The 20,743-nt window shown below is 33.7% G+C and overlaps 1 pseudogene; it reads right to left on the bottom strand.

Annotated features, from left to right (window-relative positions):
* LOC143388540 (uncharacterized) overlaps window positions 1–20,743 on the bottom strand; it is a 90,535-nt pseudogene that overhangs the window by 52,453 nt on the left and 17,339 nt on the right.

Genomic DNA, 20,743 nt, shown 5'->3' with positions numbered 1-20,743 from the left:
CTACAAAGTATAAGATCTACTATTTAGTAATAAATATGTGGTTATTTCCACAGTGCCAGGGAATCTAACCTTAATTAATACTTACATTTTTCTTTATTTATCTAACCACTTAATAAATTTTTTGGAACACTTATGAGTGCCATGCATGAGTGATATGAGACAAATAATAATAATTTGTAATAATGAACACTACAACAAAAAATCAGTAGTAATAATTATGACCTTATAATTCTTTTATATGCAAGGAATTCATATCGCAATGGTAGACAAGCCATGTACACATGTAAATGTAATCAAATTTGTCTCCTATAAATTTAGCATTTAGTCTTACAGTTGTCTGATACATAGGAATTTAAGATTTAAGTGTCATAATTATTGAAAGGAAGGTCAAAACTTAATCCTGGGAAAAAAAACAGTGATTGAATTCTCATTTGAAATGAAATTTTCAAAGGTAATGGTTTTAGTCCATTACACAAGGAATGTGGCACAATGAACCCCATCGTTTTGTATAATTATGATGCACCAATAAACTATTTTTATACAAGAAAAGTTTAACTTGTTTCTATTGCACTCTTTTCCTACAAGCTCCATTGAAAGCATCTAGCCTTTGTGTCAAAACTTCAGCAGATCAAGTGAGTCCCATTTGTGGTATTCCAAGGAGGTCCATTGTCAATACTTTTCTTTTGATTCCAATCTTCTCTTTCTTCAAAGGTATGGCCTTATTGAAAGCTAATTAGGAAGAAGAGCGTAGTTCATTTCTTCTTTTTCATCCCACCTAACACCCAACTTCTACTAACCAATAGTCGTTTTTTGTCTTTCTGTAGTTGGACCTGTAGTGACAGGTTAAGGAAAAAAGGCGGATTTTTTATGGGTTGCACTCCCGCACTCCCTCCTTTGAACATTTTTCAAGGGTTCTTGGAGTACTAATTCCTCTCAACCCTGAACTCTCTAACACACTAGTGGTCTTTCTCAATCTTCCCTAAGCCTTTTTTTTTTTTTTACTTGAGAAAGCAAGAGTGAAGCACTGGTAGTGTCTCTGAGTTGGCTGCATTCTGGAATCATCTATGAGCCTTTAAGGCCGCCAGGGGCTTGTTGAATCCCACTAACCCTAACTTGGTGTTTCAGGTGTAACCTGGGTATCTTTTATGACTCAAGATCAACAGTAGCTTCTCTAAATATGTTCTACCTACTGACATCCATCTCCAAGAACAATCTGTCTCAAGACAACCTGATAGTAGCTAATGGACCACTTCCAGCAGTTGGGCTTTGGAACTGTCTTTGCTGTAGCTTCTTTTATGAATGTGAGACATTTGACAATTTTATTCTCATTTTTGGGATTTAGTCTAAACACTAAGAAAGTAGGAGTTTCATTTGATACCTTGTTGTGGAAGGGTTTATTGAAGTGATCTGACTGAATATAGGGCTGATGGGTAGGATCAAGAGTTTTATAAGCCTTTGCCTACCCGACCCCGGGGAGGGGGGGTAAATGTTGCTTATCAATTTTCCAGTCCATTCCTTTTGTATGTATAATTTTGTTTTCACTCAAAAAGCATACTGTGTCCTTGGTTTTGTATATTATATTTACCTTGTTGACACAAAACAAGGTAAATATAATATTTGTTCAAATGTGTCAAACCTAATAGTCTCAAAAATCACACAGATTCTTAGTTTTCTCGTGGAATATGTACATATAAATGCATGTACACACATGTATATGTACATATGTATTCTACAATTTTGTAAGTATATTTAAATGAAATCCTTTGTAGAACAATGATGAATACCTGTATTCAAAACATTTATATATGGTTCCTAAGATGTGTTGTAATATATATATATATTTGGAGTTGATATTTTCTGTCTTATTCTCCCTTGACTTTCATGCTAAAAACAGTACAAAAGTGCCCAAACTGATTTATCTTTATAAGACTCAGAGTTTCCTTAGGCAATCTTTTTTCAAGATTTTTAATTGAAATTTTTAAAATAGTTGATATAATATAGTCATCATGGGTCAAAATTTAGCATAATCACAGAAGTTACAAAATCTTCCATGTGAAAATGTAAAAAAATTATTGTTATACTTAATTATCTTTAAATTAAACAAGAATGTGTGTCACATGAGATTTAATATTTGATGAATTATATAGCATTTTATATAAAATAATTTGACTTATATTTTTCAAGCTAAAGAGTAATTGTGATCAAAAGAACAAGTACAGATATGTTTCCCTTCAGGAAGCACAAATGAAATTTTTTTTAAATGTAGATACAATGAACTATGTCAAGGTTAAAATGTTGTATAGTCTTAGTTTATATTTTTCAAGAATTCTTTATTGTTTTTCATAAATAAATCTGAGTATTTGAACTTTGATTAATTTAACCATTTTGAATAATTGTTCTATATCTCCTATCATTTGTTTTTTGTATATTGAACATAAGTACTATATATAAAATTTTATCAATAGGATTGTACTATCATTTAATTTAGTGGCATTTCATCTGTGTAAACCCTAAGCAAAAGTCACCGGTGATTAATAATGATGAGAATTCTAATAAGTACCTTAAAATCAGCAATAAGTACAACCTTCAATTTTTACTTGTAGAATGGTTTTATTTTAATATGATATATTGGGATTTTTATATTTATTTTACTTACTAGAATTAGGTGCTGATATTAATGAAACTAAACATGTCAACATGTCTCTAAAAACTACTTTCAAAAGATATATATTGTAATAGGCATCAGGAAAGAGAAACAATCTCTGTCTTTGTACAAAGCTGTTAAGGAAAATAAATTTAATAAATTTTCAGGTGCAAGTAAAAATACGTATGCTATTTTTTATATTTTGCAACTTAACTTTGCAAATAATTTATTTGAAACATTGCATGGTTTCCTATTAGGCTATTCACTTAACATGCCTAAAACCATTGATAAATATCTCTAATCAACATATTGGTGTCACAGACAAATTTGCTAATTGGACTGGTTTTGTTGAATCCTTTAACACTCTTGACCTTTGGAATATTAGTTACTGAAGCCAGTGCAAGTTCATAAAATGAGGGAACTATCAATCACTTTTTCCTAGTGCAGAAAAGGGGATTAACTTTATTGTGATAAACCTGCAGAAAGTGGGCTTGTTATAGTTTGTTGCCATTGGTTTAGATTTGGTGGAATACTGTATGTTTTTAAAAAAAAAAAAAACTGCTTTTTCTCTTGAGAAGTATGTTTTCTCACTTTCTCTGTTCCCTTTGCTGTGGGTCACAGAAACATCCTGTCAAGAGGTGAAATATATTTGGCCAATTCACTGTAAGTTCAAAGATGCCCTGCAACTCATGGCAAACTGATCCTCACAAACAGGTTGCATTTCTAGGGCTTAAGTTGAATCTATTTCACAAGAAAGAAACATTTTCTTTCTCCTAAAGTGGCTGATAAAAAAATGAGCAAACAGGAACCTGCTGGCAGGTACCTTGTCGCTTCGCTGTGGCTGAGGAATAAGGCACCACAGATGAAAACAGACCCCTGAGATAAAAAGCATACTTCCTGATGAGATCCTTGGAACCTCTGCATCCAACGTGCTTGAAGTCAGATCTGGCTTTACTTTTTGTTTTGTGAGTCGATAAAGGCCATTTCTCCCTTAAGATGCTTTTAAGTTGATTTTCTACCACTTGCAGCGGGGAGAGTTCTGAATAATGCATCCGGAATGCTCTGTCATTTTTCCACATGGTGACTCATTTAGATAAGTAGTGGCTTAGGTGTTAAATGGAGAATGACTGCTAACCATACCCTGTCAATAGTAAAAATAGCTGAGAAGCACAGATTTTTCTTAACTGGAACAATCTAGTTCTGTGTCAGATAACAGCTATTTTCTCTCTGTGACCAAAAGAAATTTCCATTTGACCCCCATGGCATTTGCAGTTCTGTACCAGTCAGATGAATCTTGATATAGGTGGGTCAAGGATAAGTACATAAGGCACTTTGATTCCTAAGTTCCAGTCTGTGAAGATGTTATCATCTAGGAGTGAAAGAATGAGAAAATATCAAGAAAAAAACATGCATTTTCTTCCCATGAAAGTAAACTGTCTTATCAATGAGGGGGTTTACACATGATTCTATTATCAACATGATGAAATGCAATCATTTTGAGCAATCCAAAGTGGTTGAATGCTGCAGTCTGGCTGGGCACCACAAAAACCTTGCAGATTCAAACAGCAACTTTTTATTCCTGAACTCTCACCAACACTCTACACACACTACCTGGGAATACACTCGCTCCACCGGGCTCTGCAGGCTCTGCGTACCAATTCTCTCAGAACTCCTGGAGAACTTGAGGGGAACTCCAAAGGAGCAGGTGCCTGAGGCAGCAGGATATGCCCTAATCCCATCAGGATCCGCCCTAATCCTGGAGTCCCCCTATTCCCAGCAGGATCCATCCTAAATCTGGAGCCACCCTATTCCCAGCAGGATCCACCCTAAACCCAGAGCCACCCTAATCCCTCAGCAGGGTCACCTTTTAACCCAAAATACCATGTGTCATTCCTACTTGGCTATGGCTCTCAGCAGTTGAACCAAGACTTTATTGTACTAATTATTCTCTGCTTTATTCTGATTATAACATGGTATTATTCATTACATTCTAACCTATGGAAAAAAATTTGAAGGCCAAGTTTACCAAAAAATGTCTTATCTGTTTCTTTTAGAAATAGTTCAGATATACCTGTATTGCTCTTACAATTGGCTGCTGTGGGAGGTTTGAGGCAGCCTCTGGTATGGTATGTGTCTTTGGGAGCATTAAACAAGTAGATGAAACACATACAAAATGTGATACTATCCCAGATGTGTGCATGGATCCCTAACATTGGAAATAATCATCACTAGTGATGCCATAAATCCCAAACCCCAAAGATAGACACAGGAAAGGAGGATGCTGGAACGTGGTGGCATGAGGGCTTCCTTAGAAACCTGAGCTTTGGTGATGTTCAGACAGCTGCAGTTTAAATTATTAAACAATGGAAGGGGAGTTTTTCTTGATTGTTTTTACTGGTCTATTTATTCTAATGACAAATTTGTTCTATGAAAATGCAGGCACAAGCAGAAGACAAAAGATGATTCTTAAATACTAATATCCAGAAAACTATTAAGTGGAGAAAACCTAAATAAATACCCTCCCCCTTTTTTTGACACCCTCATATATGCCTTGCTTCTACTTGATAAAGATCACAGGGGTAGTTACATTATGCTTCCAAATGCAATGAAGAACAAAAAAAGCCCTTTCTGGAGATGCACTGGAAAAGAAGGGAAGGAGCTCCCAATCTTTTCAGATGTATTGAAGACTAGCACTCCTCATATATTTATTCACTTGGTTGTGTGACTTTGCCAGGCCTCCTATTACATCATAAGGTATTTATCTCCTTGATTTCGGACTTGATGATACGATTTGGGTCTGTGGTATATAAAGAGACATGACCCAACAGAGGCTAGAACTGTATATGTCTATGTAGCCTTGAAATGTTTACTTTTTTGCTTCTGCAATTGCCATAGAACTTCTTCCATACAATGGAAACATTTATCATCAACTTCAGCCTCAGAATAAAGAGAAATAAGGAAGTAACTGTGAAGACTGAGACTCAGTGAGGGGGTGATGTCATCCTGGGTGTTCAAGGTAGCAGACAAGAATGTCCTAGGCAAATAACCTTTCATTTTCTACAAGGGAACAACCCTAAAAACTGCTACAAATTTTTGAAAATAGTAATTTTTATCAACATCTTGCTCTGGAATGCTATTTCTATCAACATATTGCCCTAAAGGCTCTGCATGACTCTCGGGTTGGGAAAAGAAAGCATGCCGCCTGGGATGGAGCTAGGGAAGGAACTCCCAGACACAGATTAATCATATTTTACTTCCAACTTCAAATTGGTTGCAACAATCATACGCTTTTCTGAAATGATTTCCATCAGGCTTACGTTGCATGATACAGATTTTCACAGTGCCCACCTGCAGTCCCCTCCCTTTCCCAGCATAGAAACAAATTATATTTTATGTGCTTGCTTTGCAGTTTCATATATATTCATCACTTAAATCCCACCCAGTGCTCTTAAGATTAGTGAGAAATCATCCCCCTGTTCTCCTTTCCTTTCTATCTGGGTCACTGGCTTTGTGCAGCTGCCCACCCCATATGCATACTCGAGATATCTTTGGCAGAAAGGTTTTCAATTTAACTCTTATCTATTTGGCCTATTTTTTTAACCCTTTAATCCTGTTAGCATCTTTCAGCTGTCTGCTATGCTGTAGCAGCACTGCAAGTTTCCTAAGCACATTTTGGGATGTGCTAGAGTTTATACGCTTGGTCTGCCCAATAAATAACAGTATAGAAGTAGCTTGTATTTCTGTTAAGATGGAGCCTGTATTTTGTAATAGCCAGTTTATCACGTTCACTGCTGATTTTCATGGGAACTAGGCTCTATCAAGAGAAAAACTACCATCTCTTACTTCATATTTAAGTAATGGCAGGGTGCATCTGAAAAGAATGGGTGCTCAGAGGTATCTGTTTATAGCTCAAAGTGTTACATCAGATACTGAAGGACATCTGTTTTACCTGTAGCCTTGCAAATGGTGGAAGGCAAAGTTCTGGTCAATTTGCCTAAACTCTGATACATAAAATATAACAACCACAGTAGAAAATATTCTCTCCTTTGGGGAGTTAGGAAGGAAAAACAAAAAAAAGCAAAGGTCACCTGAAAGGTTATATTCAAGTAAATCATGCAAGACAACAATGTCAGGAAGTGACTCATCTGGTGGTTATTATTCATTACCTCTTAACACCTTTTACTTCCCCAAAGAGTAATGTGGAAAGAAGGATTTCAGTGTTGTCTAGATCTTTTTTCTATACCACTTTGTTACACTGTAGCTAATAAGGTGTTGCTGTATTTTAAAGTATGTGTCAAAATCTCATTATGAGGTACAGGGAGCATTGAAAATTTTATTTATTTATTTATTTATTTATTTTTTAATAAATGTATATAAAAAAAGTCTGCTCAATAAATAAATATGTCAAGAACCTTGAAAAGAATGGCCAAGGCTATGAAAAACTCTGACCTCTCAGGTTTATGTATCTGTTTTCCTATCTGGATAATATTCTAGTTCAATAATCAATTTTGAGCACTAATTTTTGTTTCTAAAGCTACTTAAAATACCAGTCTTTGATTCTTTTATTGTACAGATGATTGATCCAAGTGAAGCTCTACAGCTGAGCTACATCCCCAGCACTTTGTTTTATCTTGAGACAGGGTCACCTTAAGTTTCTGAGGCTGGCCTTGAACTTGGAATTCTTCTGCTTTAACCTCCTGAGTCACTGGTATTTTAAGTGTAATTATATTCAAGCATTCAACTAAATTAGCAGTCTCTAAAAAATGGTCTAAGTATTGATTAATAATTAGAAGTTAAAATAATGTTTTTGGTTTTTTAGTTTCTTTTTTTTTTAATAAAGCAGGACCAGGGATATAGCACATAGTAGAACATCCATACATTAAATCCCCACTAAAACACAAACATGTACAAACACACACACAGTGCAGACATGATAAAATAAAAGCTTATTTTTTGCAATCCATCATCTTACTTTCTCCTATGTGATTTTTCTTCTTTCCTCCAGGTATAAGTACTACTGAGCCTCTGGATTAAGTTGGTAGTTTTGTAGGCACCATGAAATTAGAAACAGCCAGAGCACATTTCACTTCCTGCTCCCATACATCTTAGCTTAGGAAACATTGACAATAAACATAAGGATAAATAAGTGCATATCCTATTAAGTTGTCATTAGAATTTCCAGGAAGAAAAAATAGTGAAAGAAGAGAGAATGACCAGGTTTGGTGTGAGGACTTAAAGACAGTGATGGAGGAGATCTCTGCTTAGATGGCATTTTCCCCCAGATTGAAACAAATAAGCCTCTTGGAACACCTGTTTTGACTATTTCTAGCATTAGAAACCGAAAATATGAATTGTGAAGGACAGTATCGAAGTAGATTGGGGGTGGCATCCGAGGGAAAGTCACAGGGTAAGAAATCACACAAATGGCTTGAATCTTCTGAAAATTCTAAAATCTGGACTTAGAAATGAGAAGGCTGATTTGGTTTTATATTTTCCAATCTGTGCAGAGAAGACAAACTGCAAAGTCAGTGATTTGGGATGTTTTATTTAATATTGTGTCTAGTGCCTAGGACATTGCCTAGTGGGAAACCAAGAGAAAGTCCTAAATTAAAATTAGGGTATTTTCAAATTGATACGGAAGTATTTTACCATATCTTTATCTGTTTAATACTTAGCTTTTCACTTGTTTTGTCAATTTGTCATTTGCATGAGTTGCCCATTTAAATGTAAATTCATCCAGTCAAGAGCTTCTACAAGACTGAGAGACAAAGGGATCCTCCACCCAACTTGTCTGCTATTCTTCTTAATGTCACCCCTTTTCTCTACTCACTGGTACAGGCTGAGTATCCCTTATCCAAATTTTTGGGATCAGAAGTGTTACAAGTTTTGGATTTAAAACATGTATATATTTTGAAGTCATTGCACATACAGAATGAAATATCTTTGTTATGGGACTCAATCTGAACACAAAGCTTAATTGTTTCATATACATTTTATGCAGTGACTTGAGGATAATTTTTTAAAGTGTCTTTTGCACACCTGCATTTTGACTGTGAATTGTCATGAGGTCAGGTGTGAAATATCCTGCTGGTGGCATCTCATTGGCATTCAAAAAGTATGAGATTTTGAAGTTCACATTTTGAGATTAGAAAAGATCAACCTGCATCCACTTAAAAATCTTCTTGAGTACTTTTCTTCCATTTATAAAAAGCAGAGATGAGCCAACATTCAGAACATACATCATCAGGCTGCAACAATGCTTTCGTAACTGAGACATGAGATTACTTTTCTTCATACTACCTTGGTTTTCCTCAATTGAATAAAAATCGTGAATTTTGAGGTTATTTGGAGACATGCTGTTATTTATTGTTGATACAGCCTCAGTCTCCCCTCTAGTGTAAATCACATCTCAATATATCTTCTATTTTTAAAAATTGTATAGTCTTAATGAAGTTCTCCTTGGGCCTTCTGAACCACACTAATCTAGTTTGATTATTTTGTAGAATTCTAGCACGAAGTGACAGTGTTTTAATAATTGCTGAGAGCCATAGCCAAGTAGGAAGGAAGTATGGCATTTTTGGTTGAAAGGTGACCCCAGCAAGCCATTGAGATGATAATGATTATGTTAAGATTAGCATTCAATTGGGGATTAGACCCCTTCTGTATGCCTAGGCCTGCTACTTTGAAGCTCTTGTGGGACTCCAGGAGAGTTCCCATTGTTTGGGGAAGTGCGGTAGGAGGGAATTCCGGAGGAGAGATTTCCTGTTGGAGTAGTGTGTCCCAGGAGGAGCCAAGTGGTGTGGTTCAGCATTTTTTCCCGGGAGCATGTGTGGAGTGTGCTGGTGGAGTTCAGAAATAAAGTTTGTTCCTGCTTCAGTGGCTCGTGATTTGTGCCCAGCCAGACTGTGGCAAATATTCATCCTCTTTTTATTTCTTCCACCTGTCACTTTGTTCATTCACCTATTTATCAGAACTTCTGATCTTCTTCTGCATAGTTTGCTTCCTCCACATCTCTCCAGACACTTCCAAGACAAGACCTATATTAGGCAAAATTACTGAGCTCCTGTGTCATTTGACTGGAAAGGATCCAAATCTCACTAGAAACATGGCAAAAATATTTAATAAGATTATTGGCAGAATTTAAAGAAGGAAATCAACAAAGCAGACAGTAGTTATAATTGTCTGGCAGAGAAGGCTGAGACTTGCTGAGATGAATGCCTCTTTAAAGACAACACACAGGAGAACCCACACTGGTGTTGAAAATTCCTAGTCTTCATGGTGCTGGTCTATGTTTCCACTGTGCAGGAAGCTTAATGGGAACTTTTCTTCATCTGGATATGCATGTCTTTGCTTCTAAAAAATTATGTCCTTGATGGTCTTTTTGGGTTCTGTTTTTTGTCCTCTTACTGGAATTACTATTATTAGGATTTTTTTTATTTGCATTTTCTTATCTTTTGGCCTCTACTTCTCATCTGTTATTTTTTGTTTGTTTTGTTTTATTTTGTTTTGTTTTACCTTCATGAAGATTTACATAAGTCTTTTAATGTGAATTATTCCTTTGTGATTTTATTTTTATTTACTTATGTTGGCTGTTTCTACTAACCAAAACAGTCTTTTCTGTTCCTTCACTACAGGGTCTAAAGCTAAGTAGTGGCAGTTCTGTGAGCTTATTGGACCAAACATATGCAGGCTCAGGTTTTAGAATGTAAATTTTTTCTTAATTTCTTTTTTTCAGAATGCACTAATTGCGCCTGTGCTCAGCTATGTCTAGTGTTCAGGACTCTATTTTACCCCTTAAAAGGAGTAAACACTGAGGCTTCTCCTGAGACTGGGCCATGGGTGATGGTGGATAAGGTTAAGAGTCACCTGGCTCAATAGAGAGAGCTTGAAAACATTGGTATCTATATGTTTTGTGTATAATTTTTTGAACTTCCTGCTTATAACCTCTCATTTATCATTGTTTTCAAAAGGAGATTAAATAATGCCAATTTTCTTTCTTTAATGTCATCTATGGTATGATTACAACGACTCCTGAATTTCACCACTCCCACTTCATAAAAGTCAATATTTGGGGATTACTCTGTTAGTTATTTCTCTCTCTCTCTCTCTCTCTCTCTCTCTCTCTCTGTGTGTGTGTGTGTGTGTGTGTGTGTGTGTGTGACTTTTCAATTTTTTTCTTGTCTCTTCTGAATATCATATTTATTTGTTTGTTAGTATTGTGATGGGATTTGGAAAAGACAACAGAGTCTAATCATTTTTGTTTTCTGTTAAATTTTGGTCTGTCTCATTTGTTATTCAGAAATGTTATCATAAGTGTATTAACTTGTTATAAAATACATAGTATAATGACTTGAATGAACAGGGTTTTTTATTCCTGAGTTTTCTTAGATATTTTTCTTAGATATTTTCTTACATTATTATTATGTAATTCTCCATTTTACAATGTCCTTAGATGAGCCTAAACATGTTCCCCAAAGTTTAGCTGTTAGTACCTTGATTAAATACACTTATATTCTCCAACATAGCAATGATTGGACATCTGTAGCTGATTAAAAATGAATCTAAAATTGAACAAAAGTTCATTTTGGTTTCTTAAAATTACCAGTAGCCACATATACCTTGTGGATAGAGTATTGATAAGTATATATAGAACATTTTTTTTGTCATTGCAAAGTCTTTTATTAGTAACACTAATTTAAAATTAAGTAACATTAGCCTTGTGAGGTGGTGCATACCTATAATCCTAGCAATATCAGAGGCTGAAGGAGGAGGATCGTAAATTTAAGGCCAGCCTAAGAGAGACCCCCAGCAACTTAGACCCTGTATAAGAAAGAAAGAAAGAAAGAAATAGAAAAGAAAGAAAGAGAGAAAGAGAAGGAAAGAAAGAAAGGTGTGGAATGTAGTTCAGATTTAAATTGCCTCTGGGTTCAACTTCCAGTAGTGAATAAGAAAAATAGAATTAAGTAAAATTGGGTCATATAGTAAGAAATAAATATTCTTTTTCAATTATTTTATGTATCTTTAGTTTTTCTTATCCTTCTGATTACATTTAGGACAGAACCTCTCAGATTTACAGATGCATATGAATCACTTTGGCATGTGTTTAAACCAAATATTGTGTGTTAATAAACCTAGAAGAGAGTTTGAGTTTCTTCATTTCAAAAAAGACTCACTGTACCATGCTTGAACTGCTGTTCCCCAGGACCACATTTTTAATAACAAGAAACTGAGAAAGGAAAGACTTCATTTTGGTTTAGTAAATGTTTGTATTTGTTTATTATTTTAAATTTTTTTAAAAAGATGTACACCTTTTATAAGAATCTTCAAGAAGGTAATAGTATAGTGACAAGATCTACTATCATTGTGTTTGTTTCACAGAATTTTACTACATCTGTGAATTCATGCCTTAATCTGTCCACTTTCTTATTAAATTGATGTATCCTGAGAACTCACTACATGTCAAATATAATTATAAACTCTGTGCATATATGAAAATAATTTTATCATAGGGATCATGTGCTATATAATCACATCATCATGATAATAGTGATATACAGGTAAAACACAATTGTTAGATAAATAATTGAATGACTGAAGTTTGGAAAAATTCACAATGTATATAAAACTTGGGAATTTTTATGCTATTTGCCACTGCAGATGGACTAAATAAGGAAGAACACTTTGTTGTTTGTGAACTAAGATTTACTGAAAATTCCCTGTAGAGATTGTTGATTGAAATAAGGCTGGAGGCTTGAGGAAGATAGTATATAGAGAGATTGGGGGGATTGCCAAAGTTTGTGGACAAAACAGGAACATTATTATGAAGGTATGAAATCAGAAAGCACTAAAGCAGAAGTTTCAGAGATACAGATCAAAGGAAATTGAAATATCATTTTATGGTCAGCTGGGAAAATATGTCATAGCACTAAGGTCAACGAGTTTCTGAAAAATAAGAACATTTGAAAATTTCTATTCTGAGGCAATTTATCTAGATTTGAAGAGTTAAAGATTTACATGAGCTCTTATGTTTAACATGAATTTACACGTGGTGGAAATCATATTTTGACATACTTATAAATGGCGTACTTTATCCTTTTTTACCCACTTTCAGAACTGGATTCTTAATTCTACTAGGTAATATAATTCCTAAATTCCAGGCATCTTTTCTTTAATTTTTTTTAGTTGTAGATGAACACAATATCTTTACTTATTTATTTTGTTTATTTTTACATGGTGTTGGGGATCGAACCCAGTGCCTCACATGTTTGAGGCAAGTGCTCTACCACTGATCTATAGCACCAGACCCAATTCCAGGTATCTTTTCTTGAAAAAAAATTTTTTTTCAGTGTTGAACTTTATAAAACCCAAAAATGTTCTTTAAAAAATGACTAAATCTGCATTTTACAAAGAATAATGTGCAACATGTACTTCAATATGAACCATTTCAGTAAGCATTTGAAGAAAACCGTGCAGATGCATGAACAATTTCTTCTCTGGCTGAATCTAGATCAATGTGACAATTCCATCTGTGCTGTGATGCTCACTTATTGTCTCGGGGATTTCTCTTCTCTATTTAGGTTTAAAGATAGATATTTGCACCATGCAGCAACCCTTTGCCTCTCTGAATTTTTAATATCAAGATTGCTTTTCTCACTGTGCTAACTGCTTAGTATTGTCTTTGCCAGTGTTGTGATGATGATGGAGATTTTGAGGAGGCCAATTTCTAATGAAATTTATAAAGAATGTGTTTTCTGTTCAATGTCCAAATTAGAACTGGATCACCCACAGCAAAGAAACATAAATACTGTGACACTTCCTGTGTATTTGTTTCCTTCAGGGATGTAGCACCCAGGTCACTACCAGCATTCAGTGATTTTCTGTGATTTGACTAATGAATAGTGAATATAATAACATATTGATAAAACTCACATAACATTACATAAAACATGATATAGCCCTCAGTCTTTTTATATTTAGAATAGCTATTAAATAGTTCAGAATACCTGACCCATACAAGCTGTAAGATTTATGGTACTGTTAGTGTATGCTAATGTATAGGATTATATATAGTTAATACTGTTATAATAGTAATGTTATTGATATCAGAGTTACTAGCAATTATTGCTAAGAGAGTCCTTTCTTACTGGCTTTTTAAAAAATATATGATTTTAGTTGTAGATGGACACAATAGTTTTATTTACTGATATGTTGCTGAGAATTGAACCCAGTACCTCAAACATGTGAGGCAAGCGCTCTACCACTGAGCTACAGCCCCAGCCCTCTAACTGGCTTTTATATAGCATTCTTACTTGTTTGCTGGTCAATGTTTGGTTAATTACCATCAGACATTCTTTCTTATATATCATTGTCATTTGATCGTACCCTAAAAAGCGTTTATTGTTTCCTCCCTCTCTTCCTTCTTTCAACCACTTTTTCCTTTCCTTCTTTCCTTCCTTTCTTTCTCCCACATTTTCCTTCCTTTTCCCTTTCTTCCTTATTTCATTTCTTTCTTCTTTTAAGAGGTGTAAAGGAATAAACAGTATTGTCCAGAATAAATACTGGAATGCACAGACATACACAATTGGATTCATGAATATGTACTTTGTAGAGCTGGTAACAAATAAAGCAGCAACTAAAAGTAGCATATATTAAATTCTAATGTATGCAATTAAAATATAAAGTAACTTTTATTAAGACTTGTAAGATATTTTCCATTAAATGCCTTATATCAATAATATCTCACTATGTATCTTTTAACATCATAGTTATACAAACAAAATGTTAAATAATTGTTTGAGGATTATAAAGTTTCCAAAAAATTCTATACTCTTGACCTTTTTTTTTTTCATTTTTATCATGGGGATCATGATAATGGCTTTCCTGAGAACAAAAATGGATAATATCACAAATACTAAGTTATGTAATAAACACAGAGCATATAAAATGGCTTTTGACTTGTAGTTTATACAGTTATAATAATCATGTTATCGATATCAAGGTTATTGGTAAGTAAACTGTTAGATAGATTCTCATTTGCTCTTAATGAATCCTATTAAGTTTACTTACAAAGCTCGTTTTCCTAAATTAGACGAATGCCATGCCACACATGCCTTTTAAATTTCTGATTTGCATTAGAGGTATTCAAGTATTTAAGATCTTTAAAAATTTAAATGGACTTAAACTGTATGTTTGTTGCTTTTTAACTGTCTACATACTTAATTTTTTAAACACAGTAAACCTGAAACCTTGAGACTCTAACCTAGTCAACAGCAAGCTCTATAACTATGGACTGAACCTGCTCGCCTTGTGTTGAATTGGACAGCTAATTTTTAATGTGGAGCTGTGTTATGTTCTTGGGGTGCTATGAGGGATACAAGGCAAATCAGGGAGTCTGTGAACCAGAAAGAACCCAATTGTGCAAATGAGCATCTGGGGACATGCAGTAGTACTTTAATGTAAGTCGGAAACTTTGTAGATGCACAGGAGAGAAGAAAGTTAATTCTAGGCAGAAAGATTATGGATGAATACTTGGGGTTATGTTACTTACATTTAGATCATAAGGACAGGTAGACACACAGCCAATGTGAAAGATGGAAGAACTACAGAGCCCCAGTTGGGAAGAAAAGTGTGAAATAAATCATACACATAGAAAGACCAAACCATGAAGACCACACTAGGAAACAGAAGTTAGATTTTCCTGAAAGATAAGACAAACTGTGATAGATAATCTGGGAAGGGAATGTAAGCTATGACTACCTTTTCCATTACAAATGTCTTTTTTAAAAAATATTTTTCATTGTAGATTGACAGCTTAATTAATTTATTTATTTTTATGTGATGTTGAGGATGGAACAGAGGGCCACACACATACTAGGCAAGTGCTCTACATCTGAGCCACAACACCAGTCCATAAACATCTTTTTATTTCTCAGATGGAATCTTTTTTGTGATTTGACAAAGAAACTTGCATTTCATGGGTATCATTTTCCCCACAGTTCTTCATGATTTCTTCTCTACGTTCAGCTTGAATTAATTGTGCATGTATTTCAAGTTTCTTTAACAAAATTTAAATTATCTCACCTGAAAGTTTTTCTTTAAGAAATTTTAAATGACATTTAATGGCCCCAAGTATGAATTCCTCCTATAATTTATTCCCAAGGTAAGCCAACCTTTTGATTTATTCTGATGATTTAAGAAGTTGTTGAATATTCAAAATAGTCTTTTTACTACATAAGGTCATGCCTGTCATTAAGAAAGAACATGTCAATTTTATGATGACTTTAATAAAAATATAAGAACCATTATAATATTAAGTGACATATTACCTACTCAATTTTTCTTTATATTTTTAATGATGATGTTTTCTATCATGTAATTATCAACTGTGAGCATTTATAATTTTAGTCTCCTGGAAGTAGTTGGATAGAGTCCAAATGATGAACAAGCCTGAAGCATTCTGCAAAAGATAAATTTGAGATTTCATTTAAATGTTTTTCCCAATTTCATTTTCAAAATGGCCCTGTAAACTATTTTTTGTTACCCTGAGTTTTTTTCATATATGTTATATATGAGGGAAATACTTGTGAAATTTTACTATAAAAAGATTTATTGTAAACATCTATGTACATAATAAGGATGTAATAAATTCATGTGTCTAGGGTTCCCTCAGAGCTGAGGTAAATTCAATCTAAGCTACCCATATATATGACTTTGTGACCCACTCTTTGTTTTATTTTGGGGTAACACAGAAACTTGGTGTCCTATGGAACTGGGTAATGATGTTCTCTAAAACTTAGGATCGACCATGTTGATAAATTTTCATTCAACATGTATTCTGTGCTCCATTTTCCCTCAGTTACATCACTTTTCCCCATAAAATATCAAGATGTCACCTCCTGAGAGATTTTTTTGATAAGCAAAATACAACTAAGATCAATGTTACAAATGCCTATAATGTCAATGCTTCCTAGATGTGCACTGCCATATAAAACTTATGTTTTTGATCAATAAATTTTAATTCTTAAATTGATTATAAAAGTTTATCAGATTGATAAAAAATGAGAAAAAAACAGAATGAATATTAGTCACAGGGTCATCAAAGATTATAATGCTTGTCTATGGTTCTACTTATAATTATTTTTCTATTTCCATACTAAGAAGCTTTTCAATTGATCATATTCTTCTGGCAAGTCCTACTGCAAAAAATATATGATTATTCATTCAAACAATATTTTTTTCAAATTTAGTCATCAGTAGTTATCATGATTTTTGGTCACCTTATATTTTCCAAATATTCTGTGGATAAAGAGCAGAGAATTAAACAGCTTTACTTTTTTGTTTACATTTTTAACTAGGAATACAGTAAATTGAAATTCTATAAGTTTGCTTTAGAAGAATTATACTGACTGCAATTTGAAAAACCAAATAAACCCCAAAAGCTGTATGCTAGGTCAAGTTTAATACCTCATAAATCTATAGCATAATTCTCTGTAGTATTGGATCATGCAGGCTATGAGCAAGATAGCTATTTGTCTAAAATTCAATATTTGCATATGTTTCATACATTTTCATTTAAATGTTAATATCAGATATTTGGCATTTTTAAATTTCAAATCACAAGCTAGGGGTTGGGGTAGAAGCTAAGTTGTAAAATGTGCACTTAGCATGTCCAAAACACTAAGTTCATCACTCAGCACCACACACACACAAACACACACACACACACACACACACACACACACACACACCAGTTAGATAATATTTGTTTATACATGAGTTGGGTTGTGGATTGCCTTCAATTAGCCATTGGACACTATACTCATTTTATTCACTGAGTGCAGTTATTAGAAGTTCTTATGATACCTGATATTTCATAGATCACCGAAAGAGAAAGGAGGGATTTTCAGAATTGTCAAAACCTGTATTGCATCATGTGTATATCCAGGTTTGTGAAATAGCTCATATACTCAAAAAATGTGACATCTTTTAGATTTTTAAGAAAGAAAAATTATTTTTTGCTATCTCTAAATTGTGTACTGTAAAGAGAATAGTCTGGAAAGACATTGATATTAAAACACATTGACTGTCTACAACAATTATTAAGTTTTAAAATTCTTCAATGTTACATATATGCATATATATATATATATATATATTTATATATATATATAAATATAAATATAAATATATATATATATATATATATATATATATATATATATATATATATATATATATATATCTCCACACTCTACAAATTACTTTTCTTTTTTCAAAATTAAATAGTTTGAGCAGTGTTTCCTCCTGCCAGGGCAAATATTGGGCATCATTTACATCCAAAGTTCAACATGAAAACCCCATACTATGTCAAGTCAAGGGAGCCAATGTACCTTTTATTTATTCTCCAATTCAAGATTGACAAGTGAAGGTGTTCAGACTGGTTCATAGTTTTATCCTGCCACTCAGTTTATAACAAACAAACAGATTTTATTGAGGTGATCTCTGAGTGGTGCTGCCATGCTCTATTGGCTCCTGGATATGGGTGATCTTTTTATCTGTACCCTCATGCACAATTATTTACAGGAAACATATCTACCAACATGAGGACTGGTCATACCTAACCATTTTGGCAGGACCTGAATCTCTCTAGGGTGGTGGAATCAGGCTCCAGTTTCTTATCAGCTGCAGTTTTTTTTAAGTGAATAATTGATTAGAGAAAAAAATCTTGAATTCTTAGTCTATGGTATAAAGAATTAAAAAAAAATTCATTCTCTAACTATAATAAACAACAGAGAGAAAATTTTTACTCGTGGATAACTATGCGTTTAAGGATGAAATTCAGTTGGTACACTCCTCTTAGGAATTCTTTACTTTAAACTCCCTGGGGGATTCAAAACCAATGGTAAAGAAAGGTCATATAAATAATTCTAAATATCACACTTGCTTCTATGTTTTTACACCAGTAGATAAGAAAACATACAGCATCACTTTAAGATAATCTTAGGGCCATGGTGACACTCAACTCTAAGTTTTACAGAAAATGTCAAGATGACAAGAATATTTGGAATTCCTATTTTTAAGAAGTTGAATAGCTCAAAAATGCTAACTTCACATTATTTTACTGAGAATTCAAGACTGTTAGGTTCAGTTTGTATTACTAAATGTAACCAGCACTATTTATCAAAAGAGAAGATACACAAATAATATGTCTCTAGGTATGTGTATCTTCATAAGGGGATGTGGCTGGATTTGCTCCATTCTTCTCTTATATAATCATTTTTAAATTCATTATGCAATTCTGGACCTGCTTATGTTCTTTCTTCTCATTCCCTTCAATTTTCCATTTATTGTGGACACTTTTTGCTGAGTTCCTATTAATGTAATTCCCGAATCCTATCTTCAAACCTCAACTATAGCTTAGACTAAATAGTTCTTGCAATTACCCATTAAAATGATCAATCCATGCTTGAAATTTCACAATTAACTTGAAAGGCAATGATCAAACCTGTTCTGAGTCATTTGTAGTGCAGTGCAAATGAGGTATCTGCTAACAGATGTTGATGTCTAAAAGATAGGGACAAGGACAACATGCAGGGAATGCTGTTACTGTAGGTGGCACAGCAGAGAGGAAGGAACAGGGATGGGAAAAATTGATCTACATAACCCTTTTATCAAGAACAAGACCTGTGCAGTATCGCATTTTTTTTTTTGTTACTCTATTATACCACATTTGTAGATCAAGGGTACCCGAAATATCTTAATTATCATTTTAGAAAACTTATTAAGTTAATAAATAAAGCAGATTTTGTGAGGGTGCAACCAAAGATGGATAACATGATTTTGCTTTTTCTAAATACAAATCAGGTGACATTAGGTTCAAGGATCAAAGGCATCATAGATCAAATCCTTGCCAACCACTTTCCATTATTTTCCAAAAGTTTTACCATTATAGATCAATTTATTCTGACACAAACATTGTATGTACATTAATATTTAATTGTATGCATTTGAGCAAAAATAAACATTTTTAACATATATTATGATGTTTGGTAACAGGAAGAAATTATGTCTTTTGATGCTTGAGTGAATAAAATCAGAATGGAAAAGCAAAGTTGATTTTTTATAATCCAAATTAATCTTTGTTCTAAATAAGTAACTCCATGTGATTGAGAAAATTGAGTAAAGTGACAAAAGTAAAAACTTCTACTTATTCCCATTGCTATCCTAGAAATCACTATCCACTCCAAAGCTTAAGGATTTCTCAAGGGGCACTTTGTTTCATTCCAGGAAGAATCATGCACACCGAGACAGCTCAGTACTGTGATTGACAGCCACATCACTCTTAGCCTTGCCAATATCTTTACTATACCCAGCTGTTTATTAACCATTGATTTTCTATTATTAAACACATCTGTGGCATTGCTAACATTATCAATGTTGTCATTTAAAAGTGGTATGCACACGGGGTTGGGGTTATAGCTCAGCAGTACAGCACTTGCCTCACACACATGAGGCACTAGGTTTGATCCTCAACACCACATAAAAATAAATAAAATAAATCAAGTAAAGACATTGTGTCCATATTTAAAAAAATATTTTAAAAAAGTGGTATTCATTTTTTATTCCTTAACTGAATTAATCTTTGGGATCATTCTTATTTATTGAAATAAATTATGAGAAATTAACTATGATTTTAATTTTCTAAAGTCAAAGAAATTGTACTCTGTATGTGTAATATAAATTTGACATAACTTTCATGGACTTTTAAATTTGTCAGTTCAGATTTAGAAAAATTTCAATAGAGCTCATATTAGTAGCCATCGATTTAAAAAGGAATAGAAATTTTTCCTAGTTTCCACAACCCCTCTCTGTCTTCCATTCCTTCCTTCCTACCTTTCTTCCTTCCTCCCTTTCTTAAAAGTTCTGATTTGACCCAGCCACACATCCATCCCCTTGTTTCCAAATAATTAATAAGGTACATTTAGTAAGGAGAATTAAGTAAAAATAGAAACTGTAACCATGGAATATTGATTTGCTTGTACTGACTCACAGAGATAAATTCAGCTGCTTTGGCCACATCCACACAGAGATGACTTAATC

Source organism: Callospermophilus lateralis (assembly GCF_048772815.1).
Source record: "Callospermophilus lateralis isolate mCalLat2 chromosome 11 unlocalized genomic scaffold, mCalLat2.hap1 SUPER_11_unloc_2, whole genome shotgun sequence".
NCBI lineage: Eukaryota > Metazoa > Chordata > Mammalia > Rodentia > Sciuridae > Callospermophilus > Callospermophilus lateralis.
The sequence above is the reverse complement of the archived record's forward strand: the minus strand, read 5'-3'. Positions and strand labels throughout refer to the sequence as shown.